This window comes from Chlorocebus sabaeus, chromosome 21 (assembly GCF_047675955.1).
Source record: "Chlorocebus sabaeus isolate Y175 chromosome 21, mChlSab1.0.hap1, whole genome shotgun sequence".
NCBI lineage: Eukaryota > Metazoa > Chordata > Mammalia > Primates > Cercopithecidae > Chlorocebus > Chlorocebus sabaeus.
Window position 1 is genome coordinate 67,481,622 of NC_132924.1, and position 25,763 is coordinate 67,507,384.

General features: G+C 34.0%; 1 long non-coding RNA gene across 1 annotated transcript in view; it reads right to left on the reverse strand.

The window, feature by feature from the left end:
* Positions 1-12,173: 12,173 nt before the first annotated feature.
* Positions 12,174-25,763, reverse strand: part of LOC119626184 (uncharacterized) — a 70,191-nt gene continuing 56,601 nt past the window's right edge. Inside the window, exon 4 of the long non-coding RNA XR_005242342.2 lies at positions 12,174-12,637. This is a non-coding gene — a long non-coding RNA (uncharacterized lncRNA). The remainder of the gene's footprint in view (positions 12,638-25,763) is intronic.

Below are 25,763 nucleotides of genomic sequence, written 5' to 3' on the forward strand. Positions count from 1 at the left end.
ATCTGCTGTTAGTCTGATGGCCTTCCCTTTGTGGGTAACCCGACCTTTCTCTCTGGCTGCCCTTAAGATTTTTTCCTTCATTTCAACTTTGGTGAATCTGGCAATTATGTATCTTGGAGTTGCTCTTCTCGAGGAGTATCTTTGTGGCATTCTCTGTATTTACTGGATTTGAATGTTGGCCTGCCCTACTAGGTTGGGGCAGTTCTCCTGGATAATATCCTGAAGGGTGTTTTCCAACTTGGTTCCATTTTCCCCCTCACTTTCAGGCACCCCAATCAGACGTAGATTTGGTCTTTTTACATAATCCCATACTTCTTGCAGACTTTGTTCATTTCTTTTTCTTGTTTTTTCTTTAGATTTGTCTTCTGGCTTCATTTCATTCATTTGATCCTCAATCGCTGATACTCTTTCTTCCAGTTGATCAAGTCAGTTACTGAAGCTTGTGCATTTGTCACGTATTTCTCGTGTCATAGTTTTCATCTCTTTCACTTTGTTTATGACCTTCTCTGCATTAATTACTCTAGCTATCAATTCTTCCACTTTTTTTTTCAAGATTTTTAGTTTCTTTGCGCTGGGTACGTAATTCCTCCTTTAGCTCTGAGAAGTTTGATGGACTGAAGCCTTCTTCTCTCATCTCGTCAAAGTCATTCTCCGTCCAGCTTTGATCCGTTGCTGGTGATGATCTGCTCTCCTTTGCAGGGGGAGATGCGCTCTTATTTTTTGAATTTCCAGCTTTTCTACCCTGCTTTTTCCCCATCTTTGTGGTTTTATCTGCCTTTGGTCTTTGATGATGCTGACATACTGATGGGGTTTTGGTGTAGGTGTCCTTCCTGTTTGATAGTTTTCCTTCTAACAGTCAGGACCCTCAGCTGTAAGTCTGTTGGAGATTGCTTGAGGTCCACTCCAGACCCTGTTTGCCTGGGTATCAGCAGAAGAGGCTGCAGAAGATAGAATATTGCTGGATAGCGAGTGTACCTGTCTGATTCTTGCTTTGGAAGCTTCCTCTCAGGGGTGTACTCCACCCTGTGAGGTGTGGGGTGTCGGTCTGCCCCTAGTGGGGGATGTCTCCCAGTTAGGCTACTCAGGAATCAGGGACCCACTTGAGCAGGCAGTCTGCCCCTTCTCAGATCTCAACCTCCATGTTGGGAGATCCACGGCTCTCTTCAAAGCTGTCAGACAGAGTCGTTTGAGTCTGCAGAGGTTTCTGCTGCTTTTGTTTATCTGTGTTCTGTCCCCAGAGGTGGAGTCTACAGAGACAGGCAGGTTTCCTTGAGCTGCTGTGAGCTCCACCCAGTTCGAGCTTCTCAGCAGCTTTGTTTACCTACTTAAGCCTCAGCAATGGTGGGCGCCCCTCCCCCAGCCTCGCTGCTGCCTTGCGGTTAGATCGCAGACTGCTGTGCTAGCAATGAGGGAGGCTCCCTGGGTGTGGGACCCTCCTGGCCAGGTGTGGGACCCTCCTGGCCAGGTGTGGGATATAATCTCCTGGTGTGCCTGCTTGTGCAGTATTGGGGTGGGAGTTACCCGATTTTCCAGGTGTTGTGTGTCTCAGTTCCCCTGGCTAGGAAAAGGGATTCCCTTCCCCCTTGTGCTTCCCAGGTGAGGTGATGCCTCGCCCTGCTTCAGCTCTGGCTGGTCGGGCTGCAGCAGCTGACCAGCACAGATTGTCCAGCACTCCCTAGTGAGATTAACCCAGTACCTCAGTTGAAAATGCAGAAATCACCGGTCTTCTGTGTCGCTCGCCCTGGGAGTTGGAGACTGGAGCTGTTCCTATTCCGCCATCTTGCTCCGCCCACCCCCCTTTTTTTTTTAATGGCTTTGCTGGAAGTTTTTCATAAGGAATCTCAAATTAAGTCTTTTAAAAGCCTCTTGAACCCAGCCAAGGATTTATTTGTGCCTGCATATACCTGTATAAATTGAGTGAATTTCTCTCTTCTTGGAGTCCAAAAATAACTTGGGGTTCCTGGGCCTACCAGAAAGTGAGATTTTTCACAGGTTTAGAAACTCTGTACAGAACAAGATATGAGGACAGTTTTTCTAAAAGGCTTTTATCAGTTTTATAGGTCAACTTCAATTTCTTAAAGCAATCTGAAAACATGTCATTTGATTCAAAGCCTTGTTAAAATAACTAGTGTCTCCAATTTTGTTGTGTTTCAAAAGAAAACAGATTCTTATTAAACTTACGCAAATAACTATATTGTCATAAACTAAGAATACTCACAATTTGTTTCAAAATTCTGGAGAAATCACGTAGAGACATATAAATATGTTCTAATTTTACTCACGGTAGTATACTTTCCTCAACTATTAGATGTTGTAAGTGGCTCAAAAGAAGTTTTCTTGACTCTGAAATACAAAACAAAAATTATTAGCAATGTTTTAAGCAAAACATCATAACAAGAGTATTGCAATCTTGTATTGTCAGTTCATGCAATTAACTTCTGTTTTACTTTATATTGGGCTCTCCATGAGAGTCCTGGAAAGTTTTTTTTATTTATTTCAATGACACTATTTCCAAATTTTTTGGGAAACTGCATTTAACAGCACCCGACAGAGTCTTATAGTTGATTTTAAAATCACGTTTTGAAAAGAATCAAAGTAAAATAATTGTGGGTGACACAAGTCTTAGAATAACTACAGTTAAAGACAAAATTAACAGAGAAATTGGGTCATTTGTGTGGCATGCAAAAATTTAACATAACAATCAATTTTTACTAATAGTATACACTGTCATATCAGAATTATAGAAGTTTCACACAATTCTGAAATACACACCAAGGACACACTTATACAAAGACAACCCAAAGAAAGACAAACACCATTTTATACCTGATAATGCTTTCTTGTGACTGTAACATGCCACATAAGCCAAATATCTCTTTCAGGCTCTTGGGAACTTAGTATCTAAAAGGTAAATGAGGTCAAAAGGACTTAGTTTATAACTTGAAATTGCGATTTTGAAAGTTTTGTCAAATATCAAAGATTTAAAACCCTGGATATCACAGAACAGGATCACAAATTATTAATTTAGCAGAAGTTATAGCTCAAAGATTTCAAATGTGAAAAATATCTTTACTTGTTGATAGAAAGGAGACTCAGCTTTCCAAACAACAAGACTCAGTAAAGATGAGTTGAGGCCAACTGAATCTGCTTCTTCCATCTTCCCTATTTTTTCACTTTTTCCTGCAGTTTGCTCAAAAGATAGACAAACTTTCAAAATGTCTCAATATTCTAAAAAAAAGTTTATAAAAGAAAATCAAATTTGACTTTTGCATTAGTGTATCATTCATGCTAAAGTTATCTTTAAGAAAATTTTGTAAATAAATCTAGTTTTAATCAGTTTGACCATAAAGTGAGATATTCATAAATCTCTAACTTTTGTAATTCTATATTATAGAGCAAATCAATGCTGCAAGAAAATCTTGTTATTGTGAAATATGATCCCAGATGCTAGTCCTGCATTGGTGTGCTTTAATGTATAATTCATTGAAAAACAAATGGAATAATTTTGAATATTGAATAATCCCATTTAAATTTGACCAAATTTACTTCACACATAGAAAATCCTTTATAAATCAACCTCTTATAAATATTTTACAACTTCCATGAATATTCAGTTTTGTTTTATCATTCTTTTAACACAGTACAATACAATAAAACCCCTCTAATATAGACAAAACTACTTTTCCTTTAACAAAAAACATAAAAATATATTTAAATGCCTTATAACCTTTTGCTAAGAATGCATTCTACTTTCCTTATATGCCTTGAATGTAAAACTCTTCCTTTAGTAGTCCAAATTACTTATGTTACAATGTTAACACTTAACAAACTTTTATTTTTAGTGAAAAACTGATAAGCAATTTCTTTATTTTTTAAATGTATCTTCTATGGGTACATGAGATGTTTTGATACAGATATACAATGTGTAATAATCATATCATGGAAGATGGAGTATCTATCCCCTCAAGAATTTATCTTTATGTTAAAAACAATCCAATTATACTCTTTTAATTATTTCAAAATTAACACATTATTACTAATTGCAGTCGCCCTGTTGTGCTATCAAATACTAGGTCTTATTCATTCATTGTAACTATATTTTGCTTCCATTAACTATCCCCAGCTGACCCTCATTTCCCCACTACTCCTCCCAAACTCTGATAACCATCTTTCTACTCTCTATATTAATGAGTTCAATTGTTTTGGTTTTTAGATCCCACAAATAATTGAGAACATGTGAACTTTGTCTCTCTGTGCCTGGCTTATTTTGCTTAACATAATGACATCCAGTTCCGTTTGTGTTATTGCAAATGGCAGGACCTCATTTTTTTTATGTCTTAATAGTGCTCAATTGTGTATAAATACCATATTTTCTTTATACATTCATCTGTTGATAGAAAGTTAGGTTGCTTCCAAATCTTGGCTAGTGTGAACAGAGCTACAACAAACACAGGAGTGCAAATATTTCTTCAATAAATTGATTTTATTTGGGTATATACTTAGCAGTGGGATTGTTGGTATATATGGTAACTCTATATTTTAGCTTTTTGAGGAACCCTCAAACTATTCTGCATGATGTTAAACTAATTTACATTCCCAACAACAGTGTACAAGGGTTCCCTTGTATACCTAAAAACAAAAAGAAGAAAATAAGTCAATCACTTTACTAAAAGGAAGACACAGCCTCACCAGTATTTGTTCTTGCCTGTCTTTGGGGTATAAACTATTTTAATCATGGTGAGATGATATCTCATTATAGTTTTGATTGGCTTTTCTCTGATGATAAATGATGTTAAACACCTAATCATAATTCTATTTGTCATTTGTATATCTTCTTTTCAGAAATGTGTATTCAAATATTTGCCCATTTTTAATCAGATTATTAGATTTTTTTCTTACAGAGCTGTTTCAGCTCCTTATATATTTTGGTAATTAACCCCTTGTTAGATGGGTAGTTTGTAAATATTTTCTTCCATTCTGTGAGAATAATCCATGTCCTGAAGAAAATGTGTATTCTGCAAGTACTGGATTGAATGTTCTATAAATATCTGTTATATCTGTTTGTTCTATAATGCAGATTAAGTCCAATATTTCTTTGTTGATTTTGTGTCAGGGAGATTTTTTCAATGCTGAAAGTTAGATGTTAAAGACTATTAGAGCTTATATATTTTAAAATTTTTATATATTCTAACTTTATCAGATCTTGTTTGTTTCTTCTTATAGTTGTTGTCTTAAAATCTATTTTGTTTGATATAAGTGTAGTTACTCTTGCTCTTTTTTGGTTTCCATTGGCATACAATATCTTTTTGTCATCCCTTTATTTTCACTCTATATGTGCCATTATAGGTAAAGTGTGTTTCATGTAGGCAACAGATCAATGGGTTTTGCTTTTTTCATCCATTCAGCTACTGTATGTCTTTCTGTTGGAAAGTTTAGTTCATTTACAATCAATGTTATTGTTGCTAAGTAAGGACTTACTCCTGACATGTGTTATTTGTTTTCTGGTTGTTTTGTGGTCATTTCTCTCTCTCTTTCTCTTTTTTTTTTTTTTTTTTTTTTTTCTGTCTTCCTTTTAGTAAAGTGATTGACTTATTCTCTTCCTTTTGTTTTCAGGTATCTTTTGTATCTTCTTTCATTTGAGATTACCGTGGGGCAATGCCATTTTATAAGTCATTATTTTAAGCTGATAACAACTTAACACTGTTTGCATAAACAAAGAAATAAACAAGGAACAAGAAAAACTAATAATGACTGTATGCCTTAACTTCATTTCCTTGCTTTTTAACCTCTTGCTAATATTTATACATTGTTGTTCTGGATATGTCTTGAAAAGTTGTTGTAGTTATTATTTTTGATTGGTTCATCATTTTGTCTTTCCACTGAAGAATAGTTTTCACACCACAGTTATATTGTTATAATATTCTATGTATTTTTGTGTACTTATTATTACCAGTGAGTTTTGTACCTTATTGATCATTAACATCATTTTCTTTCTAATTTAAGTACTCCTTTTGGCATTTCTTGAAAGACATGTCCAGTGTTGATTAAATTCCTCAGCTTTTGTTTGTCTTGGAAGGCCTTTTTTTCCTACTTCATGCTTGAAGTTTATTTTAACCAGATGTATTCTTTTATGGTAAAAGGGATTTCTTCCCCCTTCAGCACTTTAAATATGTCTTCCTCCACTCTCCTGGCCTATAAATTTTACACTGAAAAGTGTGCTACCAGACATATTGGAGCTCTGTTTTATGTTATCTGCTTCTTTTCTTTTGTTGCTTTAAGAATTGTCTTTTTTTTTATTGACTTTAGGGGAGTTTGATTATTAGATGCCTTGATGTAGTCTTCTTTAGGATAAATCTTCTTGGTGTTTTATAGCCTTTTTGTACTTGTATATTGATATCTTTCTCTAGGTTTGTGAAGTTCTCTGATATTATTTCTTTAAATAATATTTCTACTCCTATCTCTTTCTCTATCTCCTCTTTAGAGCCAAAACTCTTGTATATTTTTTCTTTTGTCTCCTCTGACTGTGTATTTTCAAATAGCCTGCTTCAAGATCACTAATTTTTTCTTCCACTTGATCAATTCTGCTATTAAAAGTCTCTGATGCATTCTTCAGTATGACAATTGCATTTTTGAACTCCAGAATTTCTGCTTAATTATTTTTAATTATTTTAATCTCTGTCAAATTTATCAGATAGATTTCTGAATTCATTCTCTGTGTTATCTTGAATTTCTTTTAGCTTCCTTAACAAAGCTATTTTGAATTCTGTGTGTGAAATGTCACATATCTCTATTACTTCAGGACTGGTTTCTGGTGCCTCATTTAGTTCCTATGGTGAGGTCATGTTTTTCTGGATCATCTTGATACTTGTCGATGTTCATCTATGTGTGGGCATTGAAAAGTTAGATATTTATTATAGTTCTTGTAGTCTGGGCTTGTTTCTACCCATCCTTCTTTGGAAGGCTTTCCAGATATTTGAAAGGACTTGAAAGTTGTGATCTAAGCTTTATCTGCTTTAAGGGAGACCTCAAGGCCAGTAGTGCTGTAATTCTTTCAGTCTTGTAGAGATATCACCTTGATAGTCTTGGACAAGTTCTGGAAGAATTCTCTGGATTATCAGGCAGAGACTGTTGTACTCTTCCCTTACTTTTTCCCAGACAAAATCTGTACCTCCATTCTGAGCCATCTGAAACTGGGGTTGGAGTGACACAAACACCCCTGTGTCCACCACCCCTATGGCACCTAGGACTGTGGTGTGTCAGACCTGAATCCAATACAGAGCTGGATCTCATCCAAGGCCTGCTCTAACCAATTCCTGGCTACAAACTATGTTTGCTCAAAGCCCTGGAAGAGGGCTGGGCTATAGCCAGCAGGTGGCAAAGCCAGCCTAGGTCTATTTCCTTCCCTTTGGGTGGTGACAAGTTCCATCAGGCCTGGGGTAGGTCCAGAAGTGCTGTCCAGGAGCCAAGGCCTACCATCAAAAACTTTACGTGTCCACCTAGGGTTCTATTCTGCTGCAACTAAGCTGGCACTCAAATCACAAGACAGAGTCCTTCCCACTCTTCCCTTCCCATTCCAAAGGCAGAGGTACCTTATCTTGTAATCACTGCCACCTTAGTCTTTTGGGGGGTACTACCAGATTATTACCAATGTTCCCTTAAGGCTCACAGGCTCTTTAGTCAGCTTCTAGTGAACGTTGACTGGCCTGGTACTCACCTTTCAGGTGAGGGTAGGTCAGCCCAGGGTAGGTTCAGAAATTCTATCCAAGAGTCAAGTCCTAGAATTTGGGATACCGGGAGCCTCCGTGGTGCTCTACCCCCACTGTGGCTGAGCTTGTACCTAAGGTGCAAGACAAGGCTCCTTTACTTTTTTCTCTATTATTTTCAATCAGAAAGAGTATTGCCTCATAGCCACCACAGCTGGGAACTTTCTGGCTCTCACCTGAGTCCAACAAGTCTCAGCATCTCACCCACGGTCCTCAGTGTAGTACCTGGGCACAGCTTGGAACTAAAACTTGCCTAGGCATTGCAACTCTAGTGGCTTCAACTATGTTTCAGATTAATTTGCCACCCCAGAGTACTTTATCCTGTGGTAGCGAGGAGTATAGGAACCTAATTTCCAACCACCGAGATTTGTGATTCTTCTCTGGCTATGACTGGTTTAAATGCACCCTTCGTGGGTGAGACTGAGTTTGATCTAGTTTTGCTTTCTGCTATAATGAGGGCAACACTGGGTTCAGTGCATCACAATTGTTGGCTCTCCCTCAACACAAGGAACAGAAACACTCTCATCACCACAGCACCCCTGCCAGGGGCATGGGAAAGGAGTGGCATTGACTATTCAAGACTGTTTTGCTTTCCTCTACAGTACCTATTTCAGCAATATGAAGTTAAAACCAGGTACTGTGAGTGCCTACCTGATTTGTGTTTCTTATGAATGTGCTTATTTGTACAGATAGTTGTTAAATTAGTGTCCTTGATGGAGGGACAGTCTGTGGAGCCTTCTGTCGGACATCTTGCTCCACCCATCAACCAAGTAAATAACTTTTTTTTAATCTATTAGATTGCAGAATGCAGGACAAAAATAGAACTGCTGACCATGTCTGACTTTTCTCAGCACAGCCAAGGGACGTGGCTAACTCTATAGGTACCCAGGTGTTTCCTAGAATCTAACGGCTGTAAAACAGACAAGTTAAACAGTTATCAAAAAGTGTTATATAAGGAATTTATGACCTTAAAATGTCTAGAAAAGATAGTAACTGACCTGTATACTTTAAATCATGTCTAAGTTATGAAAAGATTTTAATTTTATTTTACTAATGTTAAAAAGTATATTTTGAAGTTTACTAAGGTTATGTGAACTAAAATGCATTTGGGTTAAAATTTCTATTTTTTGAGAAAATGTTTAAGTGCTAATTTTTCTTTAAGCTAATTAATTGGAACTTTTTAATATAATTTTGGTTGTGAAACATCACTCACATGGCACATGTAAATGAACAGAAAAAGCAGATCTGGTAGAGTTATAAGATTCTTCATTTGCCAGTTTTTAAGTTTCTCTTCCTCATTTTAGGCCACTAGTCTCTTAATTACCTGTCCCCTGTCCTAGACAGATGTCAGCTAGACAACTCTAAATTTGCATTTCTGAAGTGGTAACTCTTAAGTGAAACAAGACAGATAATGTTTTACCCAAACTCAGGGAAAATGGTATGAGTAGAAGTTCACATGGCCAAAATAAGGATATCCTTACCTGTGGTGATTTTCTTAGATGTAAGTTTCTTAATTGCATTACTGGCTTTAGGGTGGAATCTTGTAAGGAGCAGCACTAGGAGAGCATGCAGTTTCTAGGCCTAATGGGGAGGGATAAGTGTAAGGCAGAACAGATCCCCAAAAGTCAAGGATCCAATTTTTACGTCAAATCCTGAATCTACCGAAGGAGGGAACCACTGTAAGATGAGATGGTGCAAGACTGAAGATCAGAAGCTGTCCATGAACCCAGAGATATGAACCCAGGCCACCATCATGAAAGGGCAAAGCCTTAGCAACCAACGTACAGCATTGGGCATTTGCCAGAACTTTTCTGAAAAGAAGTCTAGAACAACCATTTTAAAGCTTGCAAAAAATTTTAACTGCCCAAGAGAATTTTCTAAGGCTAGCCATGACATTATTATATGTCATTTTCTAAGTTTAAACTTTTTTATTCAATTGTTGAGAATAAAATAGCTATAAAAATATTTTTCTTTCAGTGGTGTACTTAGTTCAAATAGTAACTCAATCCAAAAGCCCTTTTAAAATTCAGATGGTGATGTTCCAGGTTCTTATCAACTATGGAAGAGGTATTTCTGGAGAGATCATAGAGGAGGCATCCTCACGATCCCCAAAAAGTCACCCTCAGAAAGGGGCTTAATATAGCAAAAGATGGCAAAAACCCCATAGTATGGGACATTTTAAAACAAAACTCACCAGAGGGCTTGACACATTTGGGATGAAGAATGTGCTAATGCATCTCATCGACTCTTGGTCCTTTCAGACCAGTAACCTAATATGAACCTGAAACTTCCCACCCTCTGGATGGCAGACACCAAGAGAGAGTATCCCCACATGGTCACAAAGTCAAGCTCTTGCAAATACAAGACAAGACAAGAGGGAAACTATATCCAGTTTTTTGCCCGAGGGAAATGCAGCTATGTTTTTTAATTGACCAATCTGCAAGGTCAGCTTGAACACGAGGTTATAGGAGTCCCAGGCCTGTATTGTATCCTATGTTAACCCTCTTTATGACAGAATAACACAAGACAAATTTATAGCACAAAGTACATCAGACTTACTAGAGCCTAATACTAGTCTCACAAATCATTTTTCCCATTAATCAGAATCTTGCAGAGAAGACAAACAGTGATTTTTATCATTCAGTCAACTGGCTGAGGCAGAGAGAGGGAGACCAGTAGTCTGGCTGCTAAATAATTAGTATGCTTTTGCCAGCTTGACAGTTTTCTGGGTTCCCTTTATCTGCAGTTTCTGGAAGAACAGAACAGGTTTAGGTGACCCTGCGCACAGCACCATAGCAGTGGGGTCCAAGCTGTGTTACAAAAGAAAATTATCCTTTTCTGTTTTGTGGTACCATAGGCAAGAGACGACAATTTTGCATAACAAAATTAGAGGCTTTCAGTTCTCTAATTTTAAATGTCTACTAGATAAACTGCCCAGAAGAACTCATGGAACTACAAACTTAGTAGGCTGAAAGCCAAGTCTACTACCCTACCTCTCAATCTAATAAAAACATCTGCAATATACAAGTCCCAATTCAAACTAACAGAAATTTTTAGCATAATTTGTCAAACGTATTTCTTAGCCAGTTAGGCAGTATAATTTCTACTTTGTCAACACATTTCTCCTTTCCTTTCTTTTCTCTCTCTCTCTCTCTCTCTTTTTTTTTTTTTTTTTTTGTACTTTGTATTGCATCCTCATTGGTCTCTTATCTCTTCATTGGTCTCATTATCTCCTCGTTGGTTTCATTTCTTTATTCTTACCTGATGTTATTTCATTCTATGCAAATCTTCAGATTAAATTTTCTAGATCATACTTAGAAAATGTAATTATACTAAAAAAAGGCTACCAAATTAAATAAAAATTGCCCAAATCAGCATCCAAAATTAAAGCTCTGCATAGTTTTCATGATTTAATCCTAATAATGTCCTATGGTCACAAAAGTCTAATGCAAGCTCATAACGTTGCTTCTCCCTAAAAAGTCACCTGTGTTGAAATTTTTTTCTGTGTTGAAATTCTTTCTCTGTGTTGAAATTCTTCAGTCTCATAAAGTGTAGAATCAATTTTGTGAAGACTTCCTGATATTTTCAAACATATGTGATACCCTTATCCTCTAAATTGTTCCAATGATACCTGATGATGCTAATTATAATGTGTCTAGGTGTTTAGCTATTTTTATAGTTTCTTAAGCACATCTGATGCATCTATGAACTACCTCATTGTGGAAACTCGCTCTATTCCACATTGTATTTATTATAAAAATAGCTCCAAATTTTGTACAGAGTAGTCAAAAAAGTCATGGAATGAAACTTAAAAGTCAGCAAACTAAATAAAACTTAGTTACTCAAATCCATGTCTAAGAGCCTTTGTTGTGTACAGAAACTTGGTTACCTACTTAGGGAATCCCTTACCGCAGTGTTTGATAGCTACTGTCTGACTCAGAGTAAACATCTGGATGTCTGACTGGAACTATCTTTGTGGTTTGATGATTTTTGAAAAAATAATATGTTTGAAGGACTGTTATCAGTGAAAACACATTTTTAATTCTTTTTCCATACAGGTACTGACCACAGAGAGGAGTCCCAGATGAGTAATGTAGTGGAAAAATTTACTCTTCTTTAGCTATTTTTTGTCTAGAAGATTGGTGACCATATGTAACTCATGCTTGATGCTGAATCAGGGAAAGAAAATGAAAGGGAACCACTGGCATAGTTGGGCGAATGGCCCAGACATACGCCTACACTACTGCCAACTCTAAATAAGGAATAGAAAAGAAATTACTTAAGTCACCAAATTGAACCTTTTCCTGGTAAATATAAACTTAGTGCTTAGAAGATAGCATATAAAATGGCATTAGAGAATGTATATTATTTCTTAATGTAACATATACATTACAATAAAAACCACTTGGCTTATTTTATAAAAAATTATTTTAAATAATACTGTATATATGAAAGAAAAATCACATGGAAAACCATAATTAGCTTTCTGAAAAACATATGAAGAATTCAATTAAAATATGTTAAGTCAGGCAAATATTTATTATATTTAATAAGACTAATAAAAATGCAAACATTTGGTAGAAATTACAAGTTGTAAAATGTAGGACATGATTAAAAGTTTTCCTAAGCCAACTGTTACTAGTAATTTATTGTTTTATATTTATAGATAGAACATTTATAAATCAACTGTGTAAGACACATAAAAGTTTTATATCAAAGCAGATGCTATCTATATTCTTGCAAATAAAAACAAATAAACAGAAATATAGCAAGAACCATTTTTGATACATTACGTATAGTGTGTGTCAGCTCTGAAATAAAGGCCTTTATCTTATTCGTCATTGTATTACTGGACTAAGAACAGCACCTGGAAACTGAAAGATAATAAATACCATTTAAATGAAAAACTGTTAGAACTAATAAACTAATCAAGTCAAGTAGCAGGATATATAATCAATGTACAAAAATCATTGTGTTTCTATACATTATCTGATTAAAAACTCAAGAAAAGAGTCTCATTTATAATGACATTTTAAAAAGACACTTAGAAATAAATATAACCAAGAAGGTGAAAGATCTATACACTGAAAATTATAAAGCATGTATGAAAGAAATTGAAGACAAGACATATAAATGAAAAGATATCCCATGTTCATGGATTGAAATAATTAATATTATTAAAATGTTCATACTACCCAAAGAAATATACAGATCAATGCGATCCTTATCAAAATTACAGTAACAATTTTTACAGAAATAGAAAAAAATCTAAAATTTGTAAAATCCAAAGAAGATGCCAAAAAAGTCAAAGCAATCTTGCACAAAAAAGAGCAAAAGTGCTGGCATCACACTTTCATCACACTTCTTTATCTCAAAATTTACTGCAAAACCACGCTAATCAAAACAGATGGTACTGGCATTAATAACAGGAATAGAGAAAAATGAAACAAAACAGAAAGCCTAAGAATAAATCTTCACATGTATAGTCAATTAATCTTCAACAAACTTGCCAAGAATGGACACAGGAAAAAAAAAATAGTCTCTTCAATAAATGGTTTTGGAAAACAAGATATCCACATGCGGGAGAATGAAATTAGAACCTGATTTCACTCCATATGCAAAAAATTAAAACAATGAATTCATGACTTAAACATAAGACCTGAAATTGTCAAACTACTATGAGAATATTTTCTTGACATTGGTCTGGACAGTATTTTGTTGTACATGAACCCAAAAACATAGGCAACAAAAGCAATTATAGACAAAAGAGATTGCATCAAACAGAATATTTAATGCATAGCAAATAAAACAATCAATAGCATGCAGAAACAACCTAAAAATTGGAGAAAATACTTGCAAACTATACATTTTATAAGAACTTAATAACGAAAAGACATAAAAATGGCCAACTGATATATGAAAAAAAAAAGTTCAACATCACTAATTATCAGCAAAATGCAAATTAAAACAACAGCGAGATATCTGTTAGACTAGCTATTATACAAAACATAACATGTATTGAGGAAGATGTGGAGAAAAGAGAACCCTTGTACCATATTGGTGAGAATGTAAATTAGTACAACCATTATGGAATATAGAATGGAGGCTCTTCAAAAAATTAAAAATAGAATTACTCTATTGTCCAGCAATCCCACGTGCAGGTATATAGGTATATCGCCCCCAAAATGAAATCAGTATGTCAAAGAGATGGCTGCTCTCTCTTGTGCATGGCCGCATTATTCACAATAAACAAGATACGAAATTAACCTGTGTCCATCATCAGATGAATGGATATGTAAGTGTGGTTATATACAAAATGAAATACTATTTAGCCATAAAAATAATAAAATGTTCTCATTTACACAACATGGATGAACATGGAGAACATTGTTAAGTAAAATAAGCCAGGAATAGAAAGATGTGTACTGCATGATCTCACTTACATGTAGAAACTAAAAAACCTGAATTTATAGAAGCAGAGAGTAGAATGCTGGTTGACAGTGGCTGGGTGTGGGGGATGGCAAAATGTTGGTCAAAGTATATAAAGTTACAATTACATAAATAAATTATGAATATATAATATATAACATGCTGACTATAGTTAATAATAAAGTTTTTAATACATAAAATTGCTAAGAGACCAAATCTTAAATGCTCTCACTACAAAAAAAAAGTATGTGAAGTGATGAATATGTTAAGTAGCTTGATTTAATCAATTTATAATGTATCAAATATACATGTATCTAAATATCACTTTTTATGCCATAAATATATATAACTTTTATTTGTAAATTATACCTTAATAAAGTATAAAAAGCGATGGAGACAGCCAGGCACGGTGGCTCATGCCTGTAATCCCAACACTTTGGGAGGCCAAGGTGGGCGGATCACCTGAGGTCAGGAGGTCGAGAACAGCCTGGCCAACATGGTGAAATCCCATCTCTACTAAAAATACAAAAATTAGCCGGGCATGCTGGCGGGCGCCTGTAATCCCAGCTAGTCAGAAGGCTGAGTCAAGAGTATTGCTTGAGCCTGGGAGACCCAGATTGCAGTAGGCTGAGTTCGCTCCATTGTACTCCAGCCTGGGCAAGGAGAGTGAAACTTCATTTTAAAAAACGAAAAAGAAAAAGAAAAAAGATGGAGACAAAAAAAGAAACATTTCATCTACCAGATTTAAATGTGTAACAATTCTAGTGGATTTCTTATTTGGCCAACATTATTGGTCCTATAAGATAGTTTTCTTTGTTTTTAATGGTAAATTACAAAATAAAAGCCTAAAATTGTTTGATGGATACATTTTTCTAATAAGAATAGTCATTTTAACTTATATTTAATTATATTAAATAATATAATTTTTTCCAAAAAATGAGAAGCAGCATTTATGATCTATCATAGTCAGTTTTAGAGAGTTATACCTAAATCATTCTAGCACTTAAATTTAAGAAACTCAGGTCATGAAATGTTGCAAACTTGGAGAAATATGCTGAATCACTGCAGATCCTGGGAAATACAGCATTACTGAGGATCACTGATGGATATGATATTAAAAAAAAAAACGCTTTTATTATATGAACTGATTGCACGATATTAGAATATTTTATTTTATTCTAGATTTTGTAAGGCTACATTTAATATGTTTAAAATAAATATACACAATAAGCATGATTGTTTATTAACATATTAAAACACATATATAGTTTTACACTACCTTAGTCATTTTTTTCTTTGTTTCAGTCACCCACTGATTTTCTTACATGCTGGGAATGTACTTTATTCCATGCTTTATTCATGTATTAGGAGTTTATTGTTATACTTCGAGTGCATTGACAAGGTGGCAATTGTCAAGACTGTGAGAATACACGGATTTTGTACAAACTTTGAACACAGAGATGGCAGAATTTGCTAATGAATTGATGTGCGCTATAAGAGAAAAATTGCTATCAAAGATGACTTCAAAGTTTTTGCTCTCAAAATTGGTAGAATGAAGTGATAACTTACTAAGCTAGGGATGATAAGAAAATAATTATTTAATTTTGTTGATAAAAATCTATGAATGTATTGTCAACACAATTTGTTCTTGTTATTCATCCTCTGTAATCCCAAGTAACCCTCATTAATATACTAAAACCTATCATCATAATTATTCAGATTCGTCTACCAACATGGAATAGTCTAGTATTAATCATGTTAACTATCACCTTTATGAGCAAAGAAAAATCACCCAACTCTATTTGGTTAGTGCAACTGACACTTGTGAACAGGAAGTCTAATACAAGTTTCATAAACAATCCAAAGAAATTGCTTTGGTTGGACTGAAAAAGAAAAAAAAAAAAAAGAAGGTCAGTGGAAATCCCACCAGCCCCTGTTAATATAAAGATGTATTGAATTACCAGCTTGTTTGTAATGATAATACAGTCAGACTTGTAAAGTTCTTATCACTGGCCAACTGGCATAGAAAAATTACTCCTTCTTTGCTACAGTAGTCCTCTCTTATCAGTGGTTTTACTCTCCAAGGTTTCAGCTACCAGTTGTATAGTACAATAAGAAATTTTTAGAGAGAGAGGGATAGTGAGAAAAACTACATCTACATAACTATTATTACAGTATTCTATTCAATTGTTAGTTATTCTCTATGTCTAACTGTGCTTAATGTATGAATTAAACTTTATTGCAGGTGTGTATGAACAGGAAATACATAGTATATACTGTATAGAGCTTGACACTATCCATGGTTTAGTCATCCACTGGGGATTTTTGAAGTATCCACTGTGTTTAAGGGGAGACTACTGTAGATGAAACTACAGTAGATGAGTGCAGTCTCAGTACACATACTTTCACTTATGTGAATTCAGCAACCATTTACATTTCCTCTTTTGTAGCCACCATATCAGAACTTAGAATACTGTTAGTAATGGAGCAGAATGCTATGAATACTGATTGACTTGAGTTTATAGAATAAAAGAAATTGGAACACTGCGCCTTTGGGTTTTAGAATGGGCACTACACTTCATGGTACTATATTGATCTTTTTTCTAGTGGCTAATATTAGAGTATTACCTCTGTGTTAAGAAGCAAGTGATGTTTATAATAGTAATGACAGATTTACACTTGATAATTCAATTCATTCTCTTTTGCATATAATTTATAATCTCAGTAAAACCAGTGAGAAGTACAGTCTATATATTTAAAACATGTTTCTCACTACAGAATACATTTATGCAAAAGGAAGTAAGCCCAAACCCAAACTCTTATAACCATGCTTTAAAAGCATTAGTTTAAGCATTTCTGATTAGCACCATAAAATGATAAAAATTTAAATGAAAAAATACCTTATATTATACATAATAAAAATGATGAAGAATATTTTCATGTCTAAAATACAAATCTTTAAAACTATCTATCCATGAGATTTAACAGAGTCTACATTTTCTTATAATGTAGGTTAGCAGTGTATATGCTGGCTTTTTATAACAGATAAAGAAAAAACATTTTAATGATCTATATATAACATATTTAGAAGTATGGGCATTGTTTTGTAGTTATAAATTTATTTATTTATATTTACATAGTTTTATATATGTTTTTAAATAGGTTAGATGTTGAGAACTTCTTTATTTAAATAATAATAAGATATTAAATATGTTTGATTAATTTCTAATAACAATGTTGGTACTCAAGATGAAAGAAGCTTCAGGGAGTTCTTAGTTACAATAAGGTATCCTAAAAATCATTATGTACATTTTTGTGGATTTAGTAAATAATATTTCTCATATTCACTTATTTTTAAATGACTAGATATTTTCTATTTTTAAACATATAAATTTATTTTAAAATGTCACTGACCTCATGATAGTTTTAGTTGTTACATAATTTCCTAATCAGAGCTTACAAAAATTACCATAGCTACTATGTGGATATTTGCAAAACATTTTGACATTAAAAACCAGGTCCTTGGATTTAAAAATTTAGGTACTAATTCACTCTATTTCAATGCAGTAACTGTTCTTAATTTATGCAATTTAATCTACTTCTCTTTTTGTCTTTAGCTAGTAGAGATTCAAAACATCTGGTTATGATCAAGTATTCACAATCTCCTAATTTAAAGTTGCATGATTCAGAATTTTTTAATATATATTTTTGAAGATAACTGAATATGTACAAAAACATGGGCAGTAAGTCATATTAACTCTAAACTATTCTAAAATGTTTTTAAGTTTCAATCAGAAATACCAATGGCCTGTCCTTATAATTATTTCCCTTTACCCTATCTGAAAAATGCTTATATTTTACACTTCAGGCTAAAGTAAGCAAGCACCACATAAAATGTTGTGTTGGGTAATCACTAGTGCTTAGCTATTGCTCAATACATGTCAAATACAAATAATTAAAACTATAGTGGCCCCAAGCAAAACATTAAAATTTTTGCATTCCAAAGGAGGTTCATTAAAACCAGATGACTGGCTTGGCTCGGCTCATAGAAGGACTTGGCTGAAACATGTCCACTTCAAATCCATACTGCTTTTTTGCTTACATCACAGAATCACTGACTCAAGAACCTGAAGGGTCCTCCAAAGTTTATCTAACCTCTTTCCAAGCAGAGTTTTACTTAAAATACTTTGCAGAGAAACTAATATTTCTTTACAAATTCATATGCAAGAATATTCCAAATACTTTTTGTATCATTAAAAAGTATAACCTTTCAGTGAGTAGGAAAACAATTTTAAAATCTTTATTATTTTATTCTTCTAAAATCTCCTTAATATATTTTAGCAAATTCATTTGTGACTTCACTACAGTGAAAGAGACCAGCACTAGCGTGAAGTGTGTCATTGAATAATATTCCATTCTACATTATCTCCAATACACAAACAGCATAAACTATGTATTCTTCATGACTACAAATTATGAGAGACTTAAATTCCTGAAAAAAGTTTAAAGTGGCACTAAAAAAAGTTATAAAACCCATATTCAGTTAATATACATTTTTACTATGAGAAATTTATAATTAAGAGTCAATTATTATTAAAAAGAAAATAATGAAAGAATATTAAAATCAAATTTCTTAAATAATCCATTTAAAAACATGTATTACATTATATACAAAGGCTCCTTATAATAGACAATTTGATGAGCTAATGGGTAAGTAACTTGCAGCAGTTTATTAATCAAGCATTGGAAATATACACACTGTATTTAAAATGATTTCAAGTCATATTAGATCTGTTAATAGGTTTACTGTTTTTGAAGCCCATGAGGATTTATCTTTTATCAAATAATCTTAAAACCTACAAATTATATTGCTTAAACATGCAGTCTTTTCTTCCAGTGTACTAAAAAATAATCAATGCATATGCTTTCCTTTCTGCCACTCCACCTCTTGTCAACAAAATTAAGCAGTTTAAAACACAGTTTTAGTAAGAAGGTAAAGCTTTATGACATAACACATTTAATTTTGATGACGCGTGAGGGAAAAGACAGTCTTTTAAGTTCAGATGAATTTTGAGTCACACGTTCCTTCCTCCCACGCCTGTTTGCCTTGAGTGAAGTCTGTTTTTTTGAGCACAGGATGCTACTGACTGTAACTCACTCAAAACACAGACCAGGAAGATTCATTTTGTCATTTCAACTGAGAAAATGGAAAAAAGTAATAAAATGAAGGCATTAGACCTTTGGTGTGCTTCATATTATACACCACTATTAAGGTGGCAAGGTAACCATTTCCTCAATACAGCCTTTATAAAACATGATGTGTTGAATATACTAAATTATTTTTACTTGCTAAATAGGCTTAATACAGTAAGAATTTAATTCACATTCCTACCTTTAAGCACAATTTTTAATATCAACATAAGCTTCAATCTTAAATAAAACATAAAATTTTCCTCTTATAGCAGCAGAACATAAATTTATTATTCCTCTTGAGTGTTTATCTCTCTATCCATGTTATTAGGCTGTGTTAAATGCCTGGCAAAAGAGAAAACTTCTCCTCTACCTGTGACAATCATAACTACATATTGTTCATAATATGAATATTCCATTCACTTAATGTAAGCACATATTTTGATTATAAAAGCAATGGCATGTTTAACATATTTTATATTTTTACTATTTAATGTTTACTAACTATTCAATAATCCATTATCCTCTTAAATTATGGTTGATTCTTAAGTCAAAGACAAACTGTAGAAAACCATGCATCAAGCTATATATAAAGTTATATATGTATAAGTCCATCTTTATATAACAGTGACACAAATTTTAGAATGTGACAAGGTGAAACATTTTTCTTTACATAAAAATGTACAATTACACTGTGACCCTGACTTTCCAAATACCCATGACAAACTGCCAAAATCCATGTTCCTCCAACTGATTCAGAGACTTAGGTTTCCATCACTTAATTACCTTGTCTCTTAGCCATCGTTTCTATATTTGATTAGCTCTTCCTTTGCTATAGGACTGTAGAAAATTCTACCTCGGAGGTTACTTGGAGGCTACATAAGCTTTAGTAACTTAGGGACACATAGTAGTCAGTCACTCTGTCTCTTGGCTTCATCAGCTTTCCTTTTTTGTTGTTGTTAGTCATTTGGCTTATTGTAGGTAAGTTTCCTCCATGTTGGAAAAAATAGTAGTAATATGTATACACAAGACTCTAGACTGTTCTTAGCAAAGTTTACTAAAGTCAGAGGAAAGTAAGCTACATACACACACACACACACACACACACACACACACACACACACACACAATTAGCAAAGCATACTAAGCTCAGAGGTAACCTGAGCTATAATAATCCTGTTCTAAAACCAGGTTACCTCCGAGCTTAGTATGCCTTGCTAATTATAAATACACATTTTCTCCTTTTTAGCACCCATATGTGCTCTTCTCCCCTTTGGCACCCACATGTTAAATCCCAGAGAAGAATTTATGCTGACATCACATAAATAAGCCAATGACTGTGATCAAACTGATGGCTAATATGCTAAGTCAGACCTATTTTTTTTTGGATACAGGTTAGAAAGGGAAAATAGGATGGCACTTATTGCACTGGTGCCACCCAGAATCACATGGAGTAGAGGCTTGGATCCACAGAAATGATGACACTTGCTGTTAATAAACAAAATGTGAGTAAACAAGGGGGTTAAATTATATCTTCCACATTTTATTTTTTAGCTGTCTAGTTAACACATATGTGTATAATTCCATGAATAGCTCCACCTAATATAATTATTTTACTTAATAAACATGTACTCATCCTCTCTCCAACAGGAACAATCCAAAGACATGCTGTTAAGTCATCCTATTCTAGGGCCAGCATCTCTGGGTAAAATGCATTTCCCTTAATCAAATTCAGATGTGAGTCCTCACAGCACCCCTGCCAAATTCTAATTATAAACCTAACCATTCTATCTTACACAACAAACAATGTTAGGGAAAACAGAAACAGTCCAATAAAGTCAAAAGAATTAATGGGGAATTCTTCTCTACTGGTGGTATTAATGCATTGCTTTGACCCATCTCCTGTCACTGATCTTTACTGTTACACTCACAAGGGAACACACTATCCCACTGCACAAGGAAGGCTCTGCAACCTGAACAGTACTTAAGAATCATATGAGCTTTGGCCCAGTAGGTTCTTGAGGGAATCACAGGTAGCTGATTTCCAAGTATGAGTTCCCTAACAATACAACTTGTAAAACCTTAGTCACCTGTTAGTTGAGTCATTTGAGGGTAATTTTATTCAATCAAAGAATAAATCTTGAAATCATACTTCTTAATTCTATACTTTCTCCTTGCTTTATTTTTTCTTTCTCTTTTAATAGCACAAGGAATTTTGGTCACATACCTATATGTCAGCTTGATGACTTTTCTCTTGATTTCCACTTCAGGTCAGGCCAGTATGAAAATATAGGCCAGTATCAGGGAGGCAGACACAGTTGCTTATACACCTCTAGGCTGGACTCCAGTGGAATACACACACACACACACACACACACACACACACACACACACATATACATATATTTTAAAAAAGAAACTTTCAACATCAGTAATAATTAGATAGTAAAGAGAAGAGTAAGCGATATTTGGGAGGGCCATGAATATCTGGCTCTTCACATTACTCTGGAGTTTCAGTCTCACTTCTGTTCTGTTTCCCATCTCCTTGCTCTGTCCACAAAAACTTAAGGGCTGGCAAGAGAAGTTGAGCTTTACACTTCCCATGTGATTGTCCAACTCCCAGTGGCCTTGGGATAAAAAGTGAACTGGTTTTTAGACTAATACCAAAGACTTAAATTACTTTTCTCTTAGAAATTAAAAAAGAAATGAAAGAAAGGAAAACTTTAAAAAGATAATATAGCACATGTTAAAATATTTCAAATAGTATCAAAAACTATAAAGTGAGAAGTGAGTTTTACTATATACTTCACATCCAAATTCTAGTTCCCTGACCATAGGCAATCATTGAAGTGCAGTATGCATTCCTAGAAATGGTGCATGCATATTATAGCACACGTATATCTGTCACAATGTGATACTATTGTAGATTCACCAATGACTATAATAAAAATGGTAGAAAATACTAAATGTGATAATAAAATGAAGAAACTGTTACAGGACAGGGGTCCCTATCCAGACCCCAAGAGAGGGTTCTTGGGCAAGGAAGGATTCAGGGTGAGTCCACAGTGCAAAGTGAAAACAAGTTTATTAAGAAAGTAAAGGAGTAAAAGAATGGTTACTCCGTAGACAAAGCATCCCCGAGGGCTGCTGTTTGCCCATTTTTATGGCTATTTCTTGATTATACGCTAAACAAGGGGTGGATTATTCATGCCATAGTGCTGGTGGGAGTGTAGCAGTGAGTCTTCTTGCCATTTTGGATTTGGTGGGTTTTGACTGGTTCCTTCACTGCAAACTGTTTTATCAGCAAGGTCTTTAAGACCTGGATTTTGTGCTGACTTCCTATCTCATCTTGTCACTTAGAATGCCTTAACTGTCTGGGAATGCAGCCCAAGTAGGTTTCAACCTCCTTTTACTCAGCTGCTGTTTAAGATGGAGTTGTTCTGGTTCACACACCGCTGATAAAACTATTTATTTACACCCTGTGATGGGAATTCAAATTAGTACATTTTCTTTGGAAAATTATTTGTCAGGATCTTCTAAAGCTAAATCTGTACATGCTCTGTTGACTCAACAATTTCACTGCCAGCTGTAGAACTAACAGCAGTGTGTACACCAGAATAAATGAACAATATTGCTCACAGCAGCCCTATTTATAGTAGCCCACATCAAAATTTTCTGAATGGTTATCAAAAGCAGAATGAATAAGCAAATTGTTTTATATTCATACAATGGCATTTATAGAAATAAGAATGAAAAAAACTAACTGCCAGTATTTGCAGCAGTAGGAATAAGGATCACAAACAATGTTGAATGAAAGAAATAAAACACAAAAAAGAATGTTGTTCATATGGTTCAATTTACATGAAGTACAAAAAGAGACAACACTAATTTATGTTGTTAGAAGTCAGGAGAGGGGTTGCCACTCAGAGTTCATAGTGACTGGGAAGTTTCTGGGGCTGGTAATCATCTATTTGCAGATCTAGGTGAATTGAGTTTGTGAAAGTACATTAACTGGTGTGTATACTTTTCTGTATATGTATTATACTTCAAAAATAGTTACATGATAACACAGTAGTGAAAGCAGTCCACATAATCATGAATAATCATATATTTAATAAACAGCTAAAATAAATGAGGTAAAGTTCTATTTACTGATACAAATATTACTCTAAAGGAGTGCTAGTTTTAAAAAATAGAATAATAAATACAATTCATAGCATACATAATTCAATTTTAAATGTACATAGATGCATACATTTTTAAAAAATATTTTTGTGATATACAATGAACTGATAAAAGTGGTTATACCTCTAGAGAAATAATGTTGGTAATAAATTAAGATGATATCTTCGTCTACTCTCAAAACTTATTTTTTGGTAAAATGTTTATATATATATGTTGCATCATAAATATCCAATTATACATGGATGTAGACATTACATATCTCATATGTTTTCAATTAAAAAATGAAACTAGCCAAGAGATGGAAGCAGCCCAAATGTCCATCAATGGATGAATGAATAAACAAAACATGGCATATACATAAAATTGAATTTTATTCAGTCTTAAAAAGAAAGGAAATCCTGTCACATGTTGCAATATGGATGAACCTTGAGGACATTATACTAAGTTTAATAAATTAGTCATTAAAAGACAAATACTGTATGATTCCACTTATATGAGATATCTAACGTAGTCAAATTCATGGAAACAAAAAGTAGAATGGTGGTTATCAGAGCTTGGGAGAAAAGGGGAATTATTGTTTAATGGGTACAAAGTTTCAGATTTGCAATATGAATGAGTTCTGGAGATCTTGTTCACAACAATGTGAATATACTCAACACTAGACAACCACACACTTAGAAATGGTTAAAATGGTAAACTTTATGTAATGTGGCTTTCACAACAATAAAATGTACAATTAAATTAAACATGCTACGTTCCAGAACAAGAAAAAAATAATAGAATTATATACTCACTGTTGTAAAATCTTGTTTTATTCCCCTAACATGTCTTGGGATTTGCTCACATTAGTTCATGTAAAGCTACCTCAGATTTTTAAAAAATTGTTATAGAATATTCCATTGCACATGAGTATGACTAATAATGTGAGTATAATATAAAGACATTCTTTACAGTATATTCTTCATGGAAAATTCTGCTTCTAAATGAAATAAAAAGTAAGGAAATTCACATTGAATTTAACTGGGGAAACAGGTTCCTCAATTTTGCTGTTAAGACAGTCATTCACTATATTTTTATCTGGTAGCATTGTTTTCTCTAGTCTGAGGAGAGCAGAGAATTATGACCAGACTCTATTTATGGGCGTACTAGATTGGTTTATGTTTTGTTTTATAACTTGGCAGTACAACATGAAATTAGCAATACCAAGATTACATTTATCTGGAATATATACGTGTGTGTGTGTGTGTGTGTGTGTGTGTATAAATCAATAACTGTTTCTCAGTTACCTTTACATTCATAGGTCACAGTTTTTTATTTGAAAAATGAAGAAATTGTTGATAATCAATTCAAGGTGTTTGACCCTCAGTTCTAGTGCTATATCTTCTTCCAGGTGGTTCAGACTAAATTCCTTTTCAGTGGCGATACCAGCTGACTTGAGGAAAGAGGTTTGGACATTGTGTTGGTTTTACAATTCTTATAGTCCTGTCATCCAGCTACAATTGGACATAGTAGACATTCAACAATGTCTTTGTTGTTGATGGTTGCAATTATAACTTTATTTCCATCTTCACAATAAGTCAAATGGAAAGTAAAATATTAGAATAATTAAGTTATATTTTACTAAAAGTACAAGAGTAGTAGTATTAACAGCAATCATGGTAACAATGTGTTTTAATTTTCTATACCAGAGATTGTTTTTGGTCTTTATATATGTTATTTCTAAATACTTAAAAAACAGACTTACAGAATAGAGTTGTATTTTTAAACAAAGAATTAGGATTCAGAGAGTTGAAGTGAGTTATCTAAGAACACAGAAAGTAGCAGAAATACAAGTCCAGATCTCTGGCTTCTGTTCTTTCTCACCATTACATCCTGTTGCTACAGGAAAATATAAGACTGTACTTTCTAATGCTCTCTTCCTAAGTAATACCTAATCTAAATAAACTTCTGATGGTTTTCTATACTAATAAGGGAAAACTCCATCAATCTAGTGTAGAAGTAGCCTTTCAATTCAATATTTAGCTATTCAGTAAGAAACTTAACATTTTATTTTTAAAATTTAAAGCATACTTAGAATTCCAACTTAGTTGAAACTATACATTAGAAACTGAATGACCCAATCTCCGGTCACAAAGATCATGTAAAGTTGAACTTTGAGTCAAGCCTGTTTGCTTACCAAATTTGGTATGTGTTAAG